Source organism: Lissotriton helveticus, chromosome 8 (assembly GCF_964261635.1).
Source record: "Lissotriton helveticus chromosome 8, aLisHel1.1, whole genome shotgun sequence".
In the NCBI taxonomy this organism is placed as follows: domain Eukaryota; kingdom Metazoa; phylum Chordata; class Amphibia; order Caudata; family Salamandridae; genus Lissotriton; species Lissotriton helveticus.
Genome location: NC_136069.1, coordinates 843,456,869 through 843,475,381, shown reverse-complemented (window position 1 = coordinate 843,475,381; position 18,513 = coordinate 843,456,869). Strand labels below are relative to the sequence as shown.

At 42.5% G+C, this 18,513-nt stretch overlaps 2 long non-coding RNA genes across 2 annotated transcripts in view; both read left to right on the top strand.

Moving 5' to 3' along the window:
- Window positions 1-18,513, top strand: part of LOC144772948 (uncharacterized) — a 75,546-nt gene that overhangs the window by 37,302 nt on the left and 19,731 nt on the right. The window lies entirely within an intron of this gene.
- Window positions 6,512-7,040, top strand: LOC144771787 (uncharacterized). Its single transcript, XR_013599477.1, has 3 exons — window positions 6,512-6,601; window positions 6,847-6,916; window positions 7,012-7,040. It is a non-coding gene; the product is annotated as an uncharacterized LOC144771787 (long non-coding RNA).

The following is an 18,513-nucleotide window of genomic DNA, read 5'->3' as shown; positions in this document are numbered from 1 at the left end:
ATGATTTTATGAATTACATTGATGGATGGTTCATCAACTATTAATATGATGAATTTTTGGTTTGAAGATTTCAAAGAATGTTTTCTTGAGAATAAAATAATGCAATTTGACTAAGAATAAGGCCTCAGCTATATTCCATTGAATTGAATTATATGTGGTTTTTTGGCATAAAGAAAAAAACTTGTGTAGATACAAGACTGTTAACTCGGACCACTTTTCCTTTTGTTCCTATCTGAGACCCCAGGTCCTTGAGTTTATAGGGCAACCCCTTTATAACTCACACTCGCCAAAAATTCATAAACACCCGACTGACCCGCCTTTCCGCCCTATAGTGGCAGGGTGTGGATCAATATTTGATCCCATTGGCAAATACTTGGACTATTATCTTCAAAAATGTGTCCAAATGGTGCACGTACACCAAAGACACCACACATTTTCTCAATAAAATTGAGACAATTCAAGATATGTACAGGGAAGACTGGACATTATGTACTATTGATGTCACTGCGTTATATACTTCCATAAATCACGAGGAAGGAATGGAAGCTGCAGAATGGGCGCTACTTCAATTAGATCTTCCAGAAGAAAAGAGTATATTCATATTGAAATTACTTCACTTTTGCCTCAACAACAGTTCTTTCAGATGGAAGGATAACTTTTTTGGACAACTGACTGGCACCAGTATGGGTTTCTCTGGGGCACCTTCTTATGCCAATATATTTATGTCCAAATTTGAGAAGGAGCACATTCTCACCAATGAACTATGGCAAACAGGTCTTGTGCAATATTGTCGTTATATCGATGATATATTTCTGATTTGGAGCAAGGAATCTACTGAACTACAAAGACTAATATTACAACTCAACAACAGGAATCCTAGAATACAATTTACTCACACCATGAGCAACAGAGAGGTCAATTATTTGGACGTGAAGATTAAGAAAGATATACTAATCAAGTAGGGAAGGATCACTTGTCCTGCACAACCTTTGGTATGCAGGAGGAATGTGGGGTGTCCCAGATAAAAGACCCTCATGCACGTGATGGGTATGGTGGTAAAATTAGCGGTATATCTTGGTTTTCCGCTTCTTTAATCACGTGTGTGCATAATCATCAGGTCAGTGAAGTTATGCAGCCTCCACCAGGAGGTTCTTACCCAAGGTTGGTACAGTAGTGAGCCAGTGATAGGGGGGGAGAGGAGGGCTAAGACAGTCTAAAAAGTCCCGAAAAGTCAGATAATGGTTTTATTGGTACTGTATTTGGGACTAGTAAACTCCATAATAGTGCATTCTAGAGAACTGGTTATGAGTAATAGATGCACTTGGAGTAGAAAGGTTATTTAAAAGAGGGAGGTGGGCTAAAAAACGGTCGACATGTTTCTGCCTCAACAGCCTTAACTAGGACTTACAGGCATTCATCAGGACCTACAGGTGAATAAAGTGAGAAAAATATATACATATAGCAGTGCTCTGAAAGTTGTGGTAAGAAATAGGAATACGTTAAACCTGTTTCTCTGTTATTGAGGTCGCAGTGTACCTGTGGAAAATAAGAATAAGGGGGGTTGCGTATCAACAAACAAGGGGCGGGGTACAATGGGACACATATAGAGCAGAAATCTGCTACAACCGTCTATTTCAATGATAGACACATTCACAACTGATAAAATGGCAATACTTTATAGAACAGCCAGTGTATGGCAATGTCAACTCATTCATCTCCAATCCAAACTCGTGTGAGGGACCTTAACATGCTTGCAGTTGGGACAGAATGCGTATATCAGTCATTATTCCACTTAAATTGCGGGTGTACCTCAGATAATACAGATACCTGTGAGCATGCGTGCAGTCCACACTACTCGTTTTTCAAAGTGACTATGGCTAGGTGGTTTACTCTTAAATCATGTGCGTTTAATCATACGTGAGTTCTAAATCGATCTTGAATTCTTAGCGAACGCAGTTACCTCACGCGCTTTGTTTGCGCGCTCCAATCAGGTAGGGGAGCTGCGAGCAGACTAAGGGAAAGAAATATCGGGTTAGGGGTTTGCTTATGTCTAAGTATACTTGCGGTTTTCGTATCTTAGGCTTGTTGTGGCTTGCACCTCTTGTGTCTTGCACCGTCAGCTTCGTTGCGCGTTCTGCTCTCCCTGACCCGGAAACGGTAAACTGAGTTTCCGGGTCGGGATGAAGAGACGTCGCTCTGGGCGTAGTCAGCGCTGATTGGCCACTTGGGGGGTACTATGGTAACCATGACAAATGGTACCTAAGGAGTCATACAAACTGTAACACTAGTCATGTGGTCTACATGATCACATGCCCCTGCCATCTCCGTTATATCGGAATGACCTGCAGAAAAATGAAACAGAGAATATGTGAGCACCGAAGTAATGTGAAGTGCAAAAAAAGCACCACCAAAATGGCAAGTCACTATCTAGAGAAGGGCCACACCACTGAAGATCTACAGTGGGTCATCCTCGAGACACTGTCCACGAAAGACAGAAATGCAGAAAAGATTCTTTACGAAAAAGAACAGAGATGGGTACATAGACTTAGTACCCATAGTGACGGATTGAACGATAATATTCCATGGCTCAGTCTCACACGAAGCTAATTGAGTGTCCAAATATTCATCAGTAAAATAAAACACACTCCATAACCTGCCCCCAGAGACAACAACGAGATAATGTAGGAGCCCCCTAAAATCATTTTCAACCATAATGATAAGACAAAGGGTTTCACCAGAACCACGTTCCCTTTCAACACGCAGCATCCTATGCAGTAAACGAGCTTTAATGTAACAATAGAACCCCGCTTTTCATTGTGTATGTTGACACTGATCAAAAACACTCTTACGGAGACCAATAGTCACTTTCGTTGTCATGGTTACCATAGTACCCCCCAAGTGGCCAATCAGCGCTGACTACGCCCAGAGCGACGTCTCTTCATCCCGACCCGGAAACTCAGTTTACCGTTTCCGGGTCAGGGAGAGCAGAACGCGCAACGAAGCTGACGGTGCAAGACACAAGAGGTGCAAGCCACAACAAGCCTAAGATACGAAAACCGCAAGTATACTTAGACATAAGCAAACCCCTAACCCGATATTTCTTTCCCTTAGTCTGCTCGCAGCTCCCCTACCTGATTGGAGCGCGCAAACAAAGCGCGTGAGGTAACTGCGTTCGCTAAGAATTCAAGATCGATTTAGAACTCACGTATGATTAAACGCACATGATTTAAGAGTAAACCACCTAGCCATAGTCACTTTGAAAAACGAGTAGTGTGGACTGCACGCATGCTCACAGGTATCTGTATTATCTGAGGTACACCCGCAATTTAAGTGGAATAATGACTGATATACGCATTCTGTCCCAACTGCAAGCATGTTAAGGTCCCTCACACGAGTTTGGATTGGAGATGAATGAGTTGACATTGCCATACACTGGCTGTTCTATAAAGTATTGCCATTTTATCAGTTGTGAATGTGTCTATCATTGAAATAGACGGTTGTAGCAGATTTCTGCTCTATATGTGTCCCATTGTACCCCGCCCCTTGTTTGTTGATACGCAACCCCCCTTATTCTTATTTTCCACAGGTACACTGCGACCTCAATAACAGAGAAACAGGTTTAACGTATTCCTATTTCTTACCACAACTTTCAGAGCACTGCTATATGTATATATTTTTCTCACTTTATTCACCTGTAGGTCCTGATGAATGCCTGTAAGTCCTAGTTAAGGCTGTTGAGGCAGAAACATGTCGACCGTTTTTTAGCCCACCTCCCTCTTTTAAATAACCTTTCTACTCCAAGTGCATCTATTACTCATAACCAGTTCTCTAGAATGCACTATTATGGAGTTTACTGGTCCCAAATACAGTACCAATAAAACCATTATCTGACTTTTCGGGACTTTTTAGACTGTCTTAGCCCTCCTCTCCCCCCCTATCACTGGCTCACTACTGTACCAACCTTGGGTAAGAACCTCCTGGTGGAGGCTGCATAACTTCACTGACCTGATGATTATGCACACACGTGATTAAAGAAGCGGAAAACCAAGATATACCGCTAATTTTACCACCATACCCATCACGTGCATGAGGGTCTTTTATCTGGGACACCCCACATTCCTCCTGCATACCAAAGGTTGTGCAGGACAAGTGATCCTTCCCTACTTGATTAGTATACAAATCTAGGAAACTGAATGGATCAGTCTTTCTACCTCCCTCTTGTGATTATACATGATTAAGAAAGATAATCAGACACACAAGCTTTGCACAGATATTTACACCAAATCGACAGATCGTAACAGCACCTTATTATTCACCAGTTTCCACCCCAAAAGCCTCATCACCAACTTGCCTTATTCTCACTTTCTAAGACTTAAAAGGATATGTGCAAGTGATGAATTATTGAACACTCAGATTCAAACACATCGCGCAAGGTTTGAACAGAGGGGGTACCCCACAGAGATTTTGGATCAAACCATTGAGTTTGGCTATCGTGGACAGACAAACGTTGCTCAACCCAGTGCCTAAACAGCAAAAGAAAGGCATTACATTTGTGTCCAAATATTCCACATCTTCTAGTAAAATCAAAAGGGTTATTCTGAACAGATGGGAATTGTTACAAAATGAAAATGAATTCAAAGGTATTTTCTTAAATAAACCTATTTTTGCTTATACTAGAGGTAAGAATCTGATGGATATGATGAGAACCCCCAGGAAAACGGTTTCCACAGATCCACATAAAGGCACCATGCGGTGTCTAAACTGTGTTCATTGTAATAACATCATAACTGGCAATACAATTGCACACCCGACATCGGGCAAAAAGATTCAGCTACGTCATTCTGGAGATTGTAATACTACGAACATCATTTACTGTTTGAAATGCCCATGTGGCAAGCTTTATATAGGCAAAACTGAACGTAAATTCAAGACCAGGCGCACTGAGCATAAAAGCAACTTCAGATGTAAACATAGAACCACGTCTGTAGCCAATCATTGGCTTGAGGAAAAGCACAATATTGCTCAATTGAGAGCTCAAATTATTGAAGTTGTAGCTAAACAAGAAGGCCAGGACAATAACGCTAAATTACTTCAAAGAGAGGTGTTCTGGATTGAACACCTGGGTACACTGATACCAACAGGTCTTAACGACAGGATCGATTACAGTTGTTTTCTGTAGTAATATAGTAAATACAGTAACAGTATATCTACACTTATTATCAGATGGTCATACCAACAATAGGGCATGATACTAGTCTATTTAGTACCTTAGTGAACTTTACAACATAGTATGTGATGTTGATTAGACGTATAGGGTATGTGTTTTTATTATCATGAGGTATTCTGTTTCTTTAGGTTGATGTAACATCTGTATTTATTTTAAGCAGGTGTTTAAGTATATATGATGTTAATTAGTATGACATAGACAAGAATGTGTATTCTCATGAATCCCCGAGATTACTGATCAGTGCAACACTGCAATCTTGTATTTTGTCACATTTAAATGCACTGTAGATGACATACTGGTCTGTTGATTTACTGCAATTACCTCATGGCCAACACTAATACGTTTTTGAGATTGCAAATGTCATCATATGAAGGAAGTTAAGTATGTGACATTAAATTTAAAAAAAAAGTGCACATCCTTTCATTCACTTTGTTTCTATATTGTATCTAATCGACATGGTATGAGTTTCTTAGTTGATGTGTTTTGATCTATTTATTATAGCATGCTGCTCTTAGGCATTACGTTGTCATTTCATGCAAGTGGTATAGAATGTAACTACATCATGTAGAGGGTGCTCATGCATTCTATGGATAGTGCTAAATCATATGGAGTAATAACATGACAACAAGTTGTTGCTATAACGATAGATAGTAAACATGACAGAATTTCAAATAGACTAAATGTACAATTAGTCATTGTTCTCTCGTATATGCGATATGATTTATTCATTTTTTTAACTATATTTTCGGGATGGCAATTCATCACGTGCAATTTATTAGATACCATTTTGAGATAAAATCAAGTAACGTTGTTTACCAGGGTTCAGGTGACATCTTTAACAATTGCATCCAGAACAGATTAGGATCGTAGCATCATTAATGTAAACATTCCCTTTTTTCGTCTTTTGTGACGATAAATACCTACATGTATGATGACTTTTTGGTACATTCTTGAATCTCTCAGAAAGCACATTATTCGTGCGTTGTTATCAGTACTTTGATATATATGTGGACTACATTTCCCACAACACCACTTCGGAAATCAGGTGTTCGGTATCACCACAGGGACTACTTAAGGCTTGTATTGTATCCTTCCGCGAGTCTGCTCTTGAAGGATCGCTTACGTGACAGAGAGAAGAATCGTCCACATTAAATCGGTAAGAAACAGTTGTAATCCCGAGGTAGTGCAGAGATACTTTGTCTGACTGTAGGTTTACTGTTTGTTTTATTATTTGCTTTTAGATACCAACAGCAAGTTTAGTCTAATATTCCGGTAGTTTGATTCTGAAATTTCTCCTCGGTTCTGACAAGCCAAATATTGTTGGAAAGTAGGATACCACCATGTGGCGTTGGATATAGCTGAAACAACAGTTAGGTAAATATATTTTAAAACATGCTACTCTGCATGAAACATTTAGTATATATTAGTTGACTCCGTTTTCTCCCACCGCTATGAAGTAGGTTATTTGTCCTCACAGTTTCTTTACTATATAGTGTTGTATTCCGTTTATTATCTCCCACCTCTCTAGTAAAACTTGTTGCGCATATTATCCACGCATATTCCAGTTCTGTATCCCATACACAGAGATGTAATCACTGTTTTCTACCCCTATTTTCCAGTTCCAGCACAAACGATAGAACGGACAGTGACAACCTGCGCATTCGTTTAGCCACAACATTGAACACATAGGTATGTAGTGTTATTTAGTATCACTACATATACCGTAATAAGTATTTTGTTTTTGGGTTTTTCACTTAGCACTATAATTGCGTTTTTTCTAATAGAGAGGCGCTATTTCTTAGTTGCGAGGACGTATTCTACCGTCTGTGAGGAAAGCAAGACAAAGGTTTGTGCCCATCACCAATCTGCACTATTATTTTGTCCACATATCATGTGTGGAAGATTTGATCTGATAATCTCAGCACTTTCTACCTTAGTAGTTAGCAATATATGACTAGTATGTATTTATCTACGTAATAGACGGTCGTTTTATATATTATATATAGGACATTAGTACCTTCCTTGATTAGGCACATTTTATTGTTCAGATAATTTTCTTTCGAGTTAATGTTATGTATAGTAATGTTATGAGGGTTATATAACTTATCTATGTATCTTCATGCACTATGTTGTAATGCTTTCGCTCCTATGGATCATGTGTACAATAGATTATCACCTGATTGTTTTGTTACTGATGATGTTTTTTCCCCCCTCACGTAAAACTTTTTGTGTGTATTTCTATAAAAGTAATATGATGCATTTACATATTATATTCTTTTAGATATTCGCCCCTGAAGAAGGGAACAGGGCTTCCCGAAATGCATCGGGGGACGCTGCTTCACAACCTCTGTTGTCATTGTGCTATGTAATGAATTATTTTCCATAGATTGCTATGTATATAAAGACATGCAAACATGTATAATCTTTACAAGAGACATTATGAAAAATAAGATATATACAAACTGTGTATATGATGAATTATGATAATATTGTGTAGTAACACAGTATCGTCTTCTTGAAATTTATGTTGAATAATAAATTTACCAAGCAGTAGAGAAGTTTACAGATTACTTATTTTCTACAGTAGATATATTACATTTAATTTGTTGAGAATTGATATTCTCCAGGAACAGTGCATCCTGCATGTAGGCTTCGCTTACATTTACTTCGAGGAATAATCTTATCACCACGCATGATGACCTGATCAGTGACAATAGACAATTCGTCAATGACAGCATTAAAAGGCCTAACACTGATTGGCAAGGTGCTTTCTCTGCGTCTACCCGTAGAGATGAGGTTCATAACATTCTTTAAGACTTCATCATGAGACATTGCTTCACCACACTCTTTCTTACTGACTGCTGCACAACTCCACTGAGTCACATCCTCAACACAAGAGATAGCCCCTTCACTCTCTTTTTTCGACACTCCTGCCTTGTCCACATCCTCCCATTTCAAGGATAAACGTGACATACAATCGGCCTGTACATTACGCCAGCCCAAAATGAATTCAACGTCAAAATTGTACTCCTGTATCCTGGAGGCTAATCTAGCCAGTCTGGCTGATCCCTTTCCTGTTCCACCTGGTGAGAGTATTTTCAACAAAGGCTTATGGTCAGTGCGAAGCTTAAACCTACGCCCCCACACATACATCCTGAAATATTCTACACCCCAAGCAGCTGCCAGGGTTTCTTTTTCAATAACAGAGTAACAGCGCTCAGTGGCAGTTAAAGTGCGAGATGAAAATGCCACCGTTTTCTCATTAGTGCCATCGCTCTGTGATAACACAGCTCCTATGCCAGTTTCGCTCGCATCCACAGTGATAACAGTTTTCTCGTGTACATCAAATGGAACCAAAATTCCTGCATTGCATATCTCCCTCTTAATATTGACAAAGCATGTTTCTTGCTCCTCCCCCCAACAGAACTTGACTCCTTTCCTCAAGAGCATCTTAAGGGGTTCTGTCTTGCTTGCAAAGTTCTTCACAAATTTTGCATAATACTCATTTAGCCCAATGAATGAGCGTACTTTGTCTCTGTCGGTTGGTACGGGAGCCAATTTTATGGATGCCAATAAGTCTCTTTTTGGTCTAACACCATCGGACGGGATAGAATGTCCCAAATATTCCACCTCTGTTGCTAAAAAGGAACACTTTTCCCTGCGCAATGTCAAACCTGATTCCAATATTCTCGCAAGGGCATTTTTCAGGCCAGAGTTATGGTCACTTACACTCTCACCAAAAACCAAAGTATCGTCCTGGAAATAAATTACATTTTTCATACCCTTGAAAACCTCTGTGACCATCCTTTGGAACACACTCGCAGCTGAACATAACCCAAAGGGCATTCTTGTAAATTGGAATATCCCTTCATTGGTGATGAAGGCAGTCAAGTGTTTAGAAGATTCATGCAAACGAATCTGATGGTAAGCATGACGAAGGTCAAATTTTGAGAAGTATTTCGCCCCTTTAATCAACACCATCATTTCGTTTATGTTTGGCAAGGGAAAAGTGTCAGGGATCACATTCTGGTTTAAACTTCTTAGATCAACACAGAAGCGAAGATTACCATCAGCTTTCTGTGAAATTACAACTGGGGAAATCCATGATGAGCATTCGATAGGTTCTATGACTCCATTGGACAACATCTCGTTCAACATTTTCTTAACCTCCCCCTTACCATGAAGGGAACCTTTCTTAGTATGTGTTGTACAGGAACGGCATTACTCTTGAGCTTTATCTTGTGTACATATCCCTCTAGGTTGCCCAGTTGATCTCTAAAAACACCTTTACCTCCCTCTAAGAGGTCTTCCACTGAGAGGTCATCCACCACCATGACCTGTTCAACAGCGTGTGGGTGAATTTTGATGTGGAGGTTGAACTGGTGATACCATCCCAAAATAGGAGGTCCTGATTCTGCCACGTACACTTTGCCCATCACAGATCTTCCCTTAAATACAATGTCAGTCGCCATGAAACCAAGAATGTCTATTTGTTCACCTTGATACCCCCCCTGGATTTATATCTTTAGGCATCAGTTTCTTGCTAGGCCACTCCTGCTTGAACATCCTCTTGGGTATGATGGTATATAGTGACCCTGAGTCAACCATCAAATCCACACTTTTTCCCCCAATCACAAATTCAGCCTTAGGTCTGTTTTTTCGCCTATCATCTGATTTGTGTGATTCGGTGAGAAGAATTTCTCTCTCCTCACTACCATCAACCAACGAAGGTTCAACACACAAGATTCTATCAGGTCGGTAGGGGTATTCATGCATAGTAGATTCATCAGATAACATTGCTACCTTACCCTTGTTTGTATCCCTACACATTCTTTCAAAATGACCTTTGCGGCCACACTTTCTACATTCCTTACCAATGGCCCAACACCGCTTTGAGTCAGTCGTGTGGTAAGCGCTGCCACACTTCCCACAAACTTTGTTTCCATATCTACTGGGATATGCTCTACCCCCAGCAATATTCTTCACACCCTTAAACCTAGTAGATGCAGCTACCTCCCCTTCGCAACCCTCTACAACAGAAGTTTCACCCTCACTAGACATGTTGGCCTTAGCATCCCTACGATCCATCTCCTTCATGCAAGAGTCTGACTCCTCTATTATTTTTGTAATGTCAATAGCATCCTTAAGAGAAGGGTCTTTGGCAGCCCATAAACGTTCTTGGGTTTGCCTACTTCTGCATTGAACAATAAGTTGGTCTCTGATCATTTCCTCAGTCATAGGATCAAATTTACACTTTAATGAGAGTTCGCAAAGTCTCGTTACAAAATCATCAATTGACTCCCCAACCTTCTGCGGCTGGGTATAAAACTTGTATCTCCTTAATGCTATGTTTGTCGCTTTAGCAAATCTTAATTCTAACCTTTTGCGTGCCTCCTCAAAAACATCTCCAATAGGCTGACCTCGCTCGTTGTTGGCAACAGGCAAATATTTAAAAATATGCTGTCCTTCCTTGCCTAAATTGGTAAGTAAAATCGCTTTTTTTCTGTTGCTAGTGAAGTCTTGTGCATCCAAGGCTTCCAAATAAATGTCGAACATCTCAATCCATTCATCCCATTCTATGTTTGGATTCCCGGGTTGACTAAGAAAGTGAGGAGGACTGGACACAGCAGATACGTCAAGTGCACTTATATCCATATTGTTTTAAAGTATACCTCCAGCCAGCTCAATGTTAACTTGCAAGTAATGCCTGTAATGATAGTCTAACTCAAATTTTCAGTATAGTCATATAAACGTGAACATTAATATTGCATAGCTACACACTCTGGCCTCAAGTCTATAGGTGTATACTTCGCAACAGCGCTAGTTGTAGCCTTCCTAGATGATGTGCATTTACAAAACAGAGAATAAAATATATGTACCACTTTGTACCCTTAGGTGGCAGTGTTGTATCACGAGCCACCACAGATTCTGTAAGGTAATGGGATTCTACGATGGATTGCAGAGTTACACTAAGAACTACAGCAGGCTTTTATTGAATATGCTAACTCTACGCTTTGCTTTCCGTGAATGTCAAACACATCCATAGAGTAACTAGCTTTCCTCACAAAGCTTTCACTTAGACCATATAGGTCCTGATAAGAAAAAAAAATGATTCTTTCTCCCAGTCCCCTCCAGAAACGTTCCGATTATGTAATGCCACTTTCCCTCACAAAATCGGGTTATGCGCTGCAGTTCTTTTTTTTTTTAATTATCTGTTAAACACGCATTTCCTCCTGGGTGCGTCTATTTCAGATGGAGTGCAATTAGTTCTCCTCGCAATTTCAACATGTGCCTCACTTAGCTCACTCTCTTAATACTCTTTCCGTCGCGAAGCGCAGACACCAAATTGCCACCACGAACCACATTTCACGTGGCACTTCACACCAGTCAAGTTTACACCACAGTTGGCATGCCTGTCACTTCCGCCGAATTCCTGTATCTCCGTCAATTGCCTGGCTCGCCGCCTCACACTACTGACACCTCTGTCGCAATTTTCATGCGTTCCAATCTCGTCAGCCTCTTAAATAAAACGCCGCCATTGGTTCGTGTCTCCTCACCGGCATTCGCTTTTGGGCTCCACTCATCTACTTTAATCAACTGTCACTTCATCTTCTTTCCGGCAGTCACTTCAGCGCTCTGCATCTAAGCTTCAGACAACTGTTATTTCACTGCCCATTGCAGAGTCTCACTCGTTCTCTTTCCCCATATTCCACATCGCAAATGCCATAGACGCAATTTCTTACTTTCTAGACTTCTGTGCCGGGGTATCAGTCACTTCTGACGCGTGCCGACTCTTACTCAGTATTCACGCTGTCTCAGTATTCATTCTCTCGCACCGGAGAAGTTCACTGGCTAGACATCCTCACGCGTAGATTCCTCGCTGTATGTCCTGCTGCCCGCTGACTGAAGACCACCTCCTCGCCAAGAACATGTGACTACAACATGAGGCGGAGACTCAGTTCAAGTACAAGCTTTATTATATCAGCAACAAGACATCAACGCGCCCGCCGTCTTCAGCCAGCTGGTAAGAACTGACAGGTCAGCGTGCGGCGGCGCTCAACTTCGAACGTTTGGAATCACGACATTCTACCGTGGCGCGCGGAGCGGAGCCACGGTGTCAATCAAGTCACAACAAAGTGTTATCATGCACTGTATTTAGTATGATGCATCGGGGCAAACTGAGTGCTTGGATGTGAGGCAGTGTGCGCCCACCACCTCCTTTATCTGCAAATACTATCAGTAAAACAAAGAACTGGCTGCTCAAGAAATTTAGAAAACATGGGGGAGGGGTTAGGTAGGCAGGCATCCAACGACATGGGAGGAGGTGGCAGTGACCAATGCTCCATTAGGATGCAAGCAGCTACAGACTCTGAACCTTAACACATGCAAACAGTAACCTGAGCAAGGAAAAAAAAAAAAAAAAAAAATAGTCCCCAAAAGAATAGATAAGCAACCAAGGTGTAATGATACAGTACACAAGTAAAAAGGAGGGGCAAAGAGGCAGCACTGACCACTAGCAAGAAAGAATTTTTAAAGGACACTGAAACAAAAAAATGAGAATTAGCGGGATAGCTTTAATCCCACATGAGAAGTATATACTAAAGTATATAGACGAGGTCTTGAATGCTTGACCTAAAAATAGACCTCCGCTCAGCACTGAAAATGCGTGTTCACAAAATGCGTGAGTATTTTAATCTCTAGATTCCGTTATCATCTCATGCCCTAACATTCACAGTTTGCCTCTATAGCACTTAGCTTAGGAAGCTTCTTAATGCTACAAGAGAAATTAAACAAGGAGAGGACAAGAAAAAATGGGTGGGAGAGAATAGAAAAGTGAGGGGAACATAGATTATAATGACACGTGGGTTGCTTGTATTGTGTTGAGGGTGCATCCTGTGCCTGGTTCAAAGCGCAGCTCGATCTCAGATGTAGTACTGGGGAAAGGAGACACATAAGGAAGATAGAGAGCGAAAAGGGCAATGTTATGGTATTTTTGCTGTTTATTGGTGGGGGGGGCAGAAAGTCCACTAGATACCAGGGGTAGATGAAGGGAACTATTTGTTTTGGGGTGGCAGCAGTACTCCCCTCTGGCCAGGCCCAACTAGTCTTTCTGCACCACCTTGGATGCAGTAAGCCCACTAGGGGATCAGTGGAAGGCATTATGTTTTTTTGGGGTGGAGAGAGCAGCCCCCCATGGCATGGGCCGTTGACTCGCCCTGGGGCAAGTTAGCCTTTAAGCCTATACACCAGAGCTAGTTGAATGGCAGTATTTTTATTTTTTTAAGGTGGAGTGGCCCCAACAGACATAGGCCTGTGTTTTCCTCCGCGCATTCAGGGCCCAACCATCTTTCCATTCCCCAGTGGGCAGATTTGGGGAATGTATCCCTAATCTGCCACCCAGGGGGGCAGAAAGCCCAGTGGACCACCAGGAAAAATACATCTCAAACAAAAAAAAGGGGGGGCGAGGGAGCTGCCCACACAGGCATTTGACTGTGCCCTGAACCCAGAAAGTGCCCAACAGTCTTTTTGCCCCCCTGGGGGTAGATTGGGGAAGTTTACTTACAATCTGCCCCCCTGGTGGGCATAAAGCTCACTAGATAGCAACATTATTTTTTTTGCTGTAGAAAAAAAAATATGGCATGTGGGTGAACCACCCAGGTATTGGGGTATCCTCCAACCCTAAAATCTGAGCAGTTTTTCTGTCCACCTGGGGCACAGAACATTCCCATGGCAAACAAGAGAATATTTGTATTTGTTTGACCATAGTTTTGACACGTGGACTGACAGATTAGGATTTGCTCCTACTTGCCATGGTTAATTATTGCACTATTCAGGTCATGCTCTGTCACCAAGAGAGACCAACAAAACCCAGACATTTTGAAAACTAGACACTCAGGGACTCCAGGGTGCTGTGTCCTATGTGGATCCCACATTGTTTTTGTTGGGATGAGAATGTCCCTTGCAGGGTGACTGATGTGTACACATGTCCTGAGTGCTCCAGCTGTAACGGGGTGTGTATCCCTGCTGCTAATTTTTGTTATCGTGGGTGCACACTGCATGGCAGAACTTCGCAAAGTGACCCAAAAACTCTGCCACACGAGGCGCAAGTGGCGAAGTGTATTAGGTCATGCCGTTCACGCTGATTTTTAGCAAAGGTTGTTTGGCCCATGGTGGAATATCAGAGTGAACAGCACCACACGCAGCTTCTTTCTACTGCTCGAGTAGATTTTCCACTGGAGTGGCAGCTTCATCAACGAGAACGGGTGGTTTCTTAACATGAGCAGTTGCGACCATCTGCGACCGCCCGCATTGAGAAATCTCGCCGGGAGGTGGTCTAGCATTGGATTTTCCTCACTCACCAACTTAACGCTGGCGAGCACGGACAAAACCCCACTCTCTAATTTCGGAACTTTGTGGAGCACAGAAAACTCCACAAATGGAGCAGAGTTCACTGCCTAGGCCTATACACGGCTCATGCATGTGTGCCATGATATTGGCCAGTCTTAAAGGTTTCAGTCTTATTGGACCAGGAGTGGTGCCCGAAGCACTACTTTGATAGTGTTGAATGGCTTACTGCCTTTACCAGGAGTTAAGTAGCACAAGTTCAGTGGTGACAGCATACCCTGCAGTGATCAGTGGACATGGACAGGCCTTTTTACCAGTCACTAGAATGTGTCCTACATGTAAAGTTCAGCTTCTGTGTGCATGACTCACCCTTTGCCTACATCAAGTTAGTATGTAGTGCTGTGCAGTGCATGTGTTTTGTATATATGTAAGTGTGCCTGTGAATGGTACAATACATGGAAGATTCTGGGTTACATTTTGGTAGAACCAGGGTTGACTGGAGGAGCATGAGAAGGTAGAGGAATCCCCCCCTCCCAGACAAAACTGTGTATTGCTGCATTCCTGTGAGCTGGGTGGGACACACAGTAAGGGATGATTCAGAGAGGGGCCTGGGCACAACTCGGGCAGCAAATGGGGCTGTTAAGAGAATCATAAAGGGTCAGGCTGGGGCCCTGTGGTAACCTTTTGATTCACATCACTGTGGCTGCCATCCAGGTGAGCCTATACGCCCACATGCATCAAGTGATTTTGGAGTCGCAAACGGTGCGATTCGGAAAAATCGGCCGTTTGCGATTCCAAAATCACTTTTTGGGATGCATTAAACAATTTCACAAAACTCGCAATTGTTTGCCATTCCTAAAAATGCGATTGCATTTAAGGAATCGCATTTGTGCGATTCCTTAAATGCAATGCATGAATTTTTTTTTAAATGCGAATTTTGAAATAGGAGGTGCAAATTAACACAAGGTTAATTTGCGAAATCTTTAAAAAATGCTCAAAAATGCATTTTTGAAAGTGTCATGTTACACACACACATTTGGACATGTGTGTGTGAAACTTGCACTTAAAAAACATTTCAAGGGTGCAGGGGGGGGGGTCCTTTGGACCCCCCTCTGCACCCTTGCAATGCATCAACAAATTGTCATTCGCAAAATCAAATTCGCAAAAAGCTAATGCTTTTCCCTTGATTCCTATGGGCCTCTAGGCCCATAGGAATCAATGTAATGCCATTCCTTAATTGCGATTCGCAATTAAGGAATCGCAAATACAGAAAATTAAGAAATCCTAAAAGATTTCTTGATGCATAGGATTTTGCATTTCCTAAATTGCGATTCCTTAATTTTCGCAATTTAGGAATTGCAAAATCCTACAATGAAGCATGTGGCCGATAGTCTCTCTCATGGCTGTGTTGTGGGGCTATCAGATTTGGAGTCGCTGCTGCTGTGACAGTCTGCTTTCTGGATGGAGAGAAGGGCATAGGAATGGGCACTTCAAAAGGAGGCAGACCCGTAATACAAACTTCAAAGACTCGCACCATAAATCATGTTTGGTGTCCGAAAATTATAAGGGGAGCTCAAGGCACCCAAAATTGTCAACTGTCTAGCAGCCAGCCAGACTCTGCAATAATTCTGCTTTTGACCAAAACTGGATACTCAGGCCTGCCAGTCTCCCAGCTGGGTAAGGGGACAACACAAAGGGAAATCCAAGACCACCCACACCTGGAGCCTCCCCCCCCAGTGCTGGACTGCTTTCCAAGATCAGTGTGCCTTGTGAGGAAGGGAAGAATGCTTGGAGGGAGCAGTTTCCAGTGGAGGGAGCCTGGCAGGTATATTACTGTAGTGAGGTGAGAGGAGCTGGCTTCTGCCCCGATCGCACATAGGCCATGGCTCAAAGTGAAGTCGGCAACCCTGTATCCCAAAAGGGGCCGCCTTGAAGATTGCAAGACTGTCATTCCAATTGGGCCCCAGCCCATGCAGGGAGTGAAGTAGGCTACCCCGTATGCCAGAAGGAGCCACTGTAAAGACTGCATGAATGGCATGCCAATCCAGCTGCAGCCCATGACCACATTGTAGTCTGTGAGCTCCGTAAATCAGCAGGGGCTAACGTAATGAGGTTACTGGTAAACCGATTTGAGAGGAAAGGACACCATGGAGACCTGTGCGTTCCCAAGCCCCGACTGTGGATCAGAACCTGAGCAAGAATCTCCTGCAACCTGTGGGAAGGGTGAGTGGAAGTAACCGTCTCAGAGGAAGCACCGTGGACACCCAACCACTGCCCCTGCAGAGCTGCAAGTGCTACTCATCGTCTGCTGCCATCCTTTGCAATGTCCTAGAGTGAAACACTCCCAAAGACTCCAGTAGTGCGACCCTTACAGGAGCAGGTAAGACTGATTGTATGGCGAGACTATCTGGAGCAGGTTCTGCCACATGGCGCTTCTCACGCTGGAACACTTGACTTTTAGAAAAGCTGAAGTGGGACTCCCGAGACTCGGACTACTAGTGGGGCTTAACCTGAATGTCACCTATAGCAAATGGGGAATACCCTCTCCTGTTAGCGAGAGGGGAGTGGGACTCCGAGACCTGCCTATCAAACACGAACCCTGACCTCCAGCCATATTTCACTTTGGGTACATATATAAATACTGTTGTCATAAAGTATTTGACTGGACTATCATTACTGCTGTTGAATGTACTTTGAGTTGTGATGTCGAACTGTTCCTACTATTCAAGTAGGACTGTGCATCTGGACAACAGAAGTGTCAGAATATGGAAACTGAGTCCACTCATATCAGAGTATGTTGGCCCTATTCCTGGCTAGTTCACAATGCCCCAACTGGACCCCTAACCTGACAGGGTATCAGATGAAATCTGCAATCTCAGAATATAACCATTTTAATTCCCCACCCCAGAAATCATGCAAACTGATTTACCAGTTCAAGGTTACTTAGGCATGCCCGAGGGGGGAGGGGGGGGCACGGCACAAAGACACAAGAAATACACAAATTGCCATTTCAAACATTTATTGAAGCAATCATTCCTGAGGAAATAAAACACCTTGATCTTCAAATATTAGCAGAAGGAAACAAAATATTGTTACCAGAATTACAAGAATAGTGAAAAAGAAGAATAATTCAACCATTATTACTTTTCAGCGATTGTATGAATATATGTCGTACTGATACTCCTCCCTAGCACTACCTATACTATAGGGAGCACACTTAGCATGCGGTCAGTCAGATCGCTTGGTGCAACCTAACTCCCCATACCTGTGTGAGTCACATTCGGAACCCAGTCTGGTATAGGACAGGGATTGGATTCAGCAGGGCTGGATCTCACTCCCAGATGAAAATTCCAGGATTATTCAAAGTGCTCCTCTGAGCAGTTCATATATAACAGTCTGGTTCCACTTGCACTGTGTCAGAGGTGCAACACTGATGTGATGGTTTGTCTTTTCGTTTCTCAGCAGTCTCCAACCAAACAGAAAAATGCAAAGGCAGTGTTCTAGTAGCCTTGGACACAATGTATGTGTTGTGATAAAATGCTTACGAAAAAATGTACGCAGAACCCTGAGTAAGTCATTATGTACAAAGCATGTAAAAAGTAACAGTTCAAGATAATTTTAAAAGTTTATTTGTACAATGGAAGCTTTTGTTCACATCCCTGTTGAACCTCACAGTGAGCCAATGTTGACGACCACCGCCCCCAGATCTAACCTCATCCACCCACAATCCCCCTGAAGCAGCTTGGACTGCTCAACCTGTGCTACCACAGTCAGATACTGAAAGGATATTTGACCCAGTTGCTCAGGACCCATAGTAGGTCAGGCTCCAGAACAGAGATCCCAAGAACACACTGGGCATACTCGCCATGGTCCTGAATTTGGACAAACCAGATGGGTTATTCTGCTGTCTGTTATTCTTTGTCAGAACTCATATTGGAAGC